Here is a 2,637-nt window from a genome sequence, read left to right on the forward strand (position 1 = left end):
AGCCTGTCAACTGTTGACACAGTCAACATAATCACACTTCTGCCAGCTCATAGGGTACACATCTGTGTTCTGTCATCGCTGTTCTTTCTTCTCATACAGACAGCTTTCCAAATCTAGTCTTCCCATTCACATATTTCTACTGTTCATTAGAACCAAAGGTTTTCCAGGGAATCCCTGCTAAGTGACCCAACGGATGATCAATGTTTTGATAGCCCATAGACACAATGTTCCTTCTGGGCTATGAACTTGTCACCCCTCCCCTCATTTAACCCTGGACAATTCTTATATAAGAGCTCCCAGAGAGAGGGAAAAAAAATCTGATTCCACAGAAACCGAGATTGATGACCTAAGTGGCAATTTTCTTTCCCAAGTAGGAATTAAATCAACACACTAGTTGAAACATGACCTCCAGTCCTGGCATATTTTGATTTTGTGAAAATACAAAGATACTCATTAAAGGAATATGATAGAAAGGATAACTTGATTCATTCTTAAATTTTCCTAGCTTCTAGTTAGAAGCTGCTCTTGACTTTCTCTCTTCAAACCTATTGTGAAGTCTTACTGGTACAGAATAACCAGAGCACAGTTCCTCAACCGCTTACTGAAGCTCAGCAGAGCCTCAAGTCAAAACTTTATCCGAGGGCTTCCCTGGTGGTGCAGTGGTTAAGAATCCGCCTGCTAATGCAGGGGACATGGGTTCGAGCCCTGGTCTGGGAGGATCCCACATGCCGCAGAGCAACTAAGCCCGTGCGCCACAACCACTGAGCCTGAGCTCTAGAGCCTGCGAGCCACAACTACTGAGCCCACGTGCCACAACTACGGAAGCCCTCGCGCCTAGAGCCCGTGCTCTGCAACAACTGAAGCCACCGCAATGAGAAGCCTGCACACCGCAACGAAGAGTAGCCCCCGCTTGCCGCAACTAGAGAAAAGCCCGCATACAGCAACGAAGACCCAACACAGCCAAAAATAAAATAAATAAATTTATTTAAAAAAAAAAAAACTTTATCCGAGAGTTCTCCAATCCTCCTTCTGCAACCAGCCTTTCTTCCTAAGGTTCAGCAAGATTCCTGATGGAAAGAAAAGCTGGCTGTGGCAGCCTACTCCTCATATTGTTCAAGAAGTTCGCTGTCAGGCTTCCCTTTCCTCCTCCACTCCTACAGCCACTGACTATCAGCAAACTCTTCTCCAACACCAGGTTGTTTCAAGGCTTTCAGGAGAACTTTTCCTCTCAAAAGAATATTATGTCCTTCACCAAAGCGACTCTATATCCAAGACCCAGCACCAAAGCTGGCACATAGGAATATCAATAAATGTTAAATGAGTGAAAGAATGCATGAATGAATGGTTTTCCTTCTCTGTAACTTCCCCCTTGTAACCTCAATCTCCTGAATACCCCTTCTTTAACTCTAAATACCTCTAACTATTATCCATTAACTGTAAGAGCTTTTATAGAAGGATTGTCAGATTGAAAGGGGGGAAAGATTCTTTAGGAATAAGTTAAGTCAGATTGCCTTACCCTAACCCTTTATATTGTTGGGTATGTTTTTTCCACTTTCAGCATTACTTTCAATAAATAAAAATAATTACCTAGGGCTTCCCTGGTGGCGCAGTGGTTGAGAGTCCGCCTGCCGATGCAGGGGACAGGGGTTCGTGCCCCAGTCCAGGAAGATCCCACATGCCGCGGAGCGGCTGGGCTCGTAAGCCACGGCCGCTGAGCCTGTGCGTCCGGAGCCTGTGCTCCGCAACAGGAGAGGCCACAACAGTGAGAGGCCCACGTACCACCAAAAAAAAAAGTAAAATAAAAAATAATTACCTAATTTTATTTCAATGACGTTTCTGTTTATTATTCTTTTACGTAGAGTATCAATACTGGATATTTTACTCTCACAGATGTCAGGAATTATACCTAACTACCCAATCTCTAAGAACACATAAGCTTTTTAAAAATCATGATACAGAAATATTGTCTATCTACATATCTTCTATTTAACTAGAGAAGATAAATCGCTTAAAAAAAAATGGAGGGCTTCCCTGGTGGTGCACTGGTTGAGAGTCCGCCTGCCGATGCAGGGAACACGGGTACGTGCCCTGGTCGGGGAAGATCCCACATGCCGCGGAGCGGCTGGGCCCGTGAGCCATGGCCGCTGAGCCTGCGCGTCCAGAGCCTGTGCTCCGCAACGGGAGAGGCCACAGCAGTGAGAGGCCCACGTACCACAAAAAAAAAAAAAAAAAAAAAAAGGAAATACAATGGTGCTGAAAAGAGTCAATAAACAAATCATATATTTCCTCTGTTCCTTTATTCCCATCCAAAAGGTCTCTGTTTATCCCTAGTAGAACTGATTAGAGGTCAAATGGGAGCATGTATGCAAATAGGGTTTGAGAGGTAGAAAGCAATATAGAAATGAAAGATATTGTTGTTGCAATCTTACTGTTATTTCCATAATCGCCAGCTAGTTAATTCAACTGAAAGGAGCAAAAGGGAGGTTTGCCAGATGATTATGTAACCATAGTCCTATTGCTTAGTCTGCAACCACTCAAAACACCATTAAAGAAAAAAGCTTGGGGCCCAAAGAGAAGCACAGAAGTAAAGAGGAGAAATCAGCACTCCAAGATAAGGAAAAATCAATGACTCAAGTG

The sequence above is a fragment of the Globicephala melas genome, chromosome 7, assembly GCF_963455315.2.
Source record: "Globicephala melas chromosome 7, mGloMel1.2, whole genome shotgun sequence".
In the NCBI taxonomy this organism is placed as follows: domain Eukaryota; kingdom Metazoa; phylum Chordata; class Mammalia; order Artiodactyla; family Delphinidae; genus Globicephala; species Globicephala melas.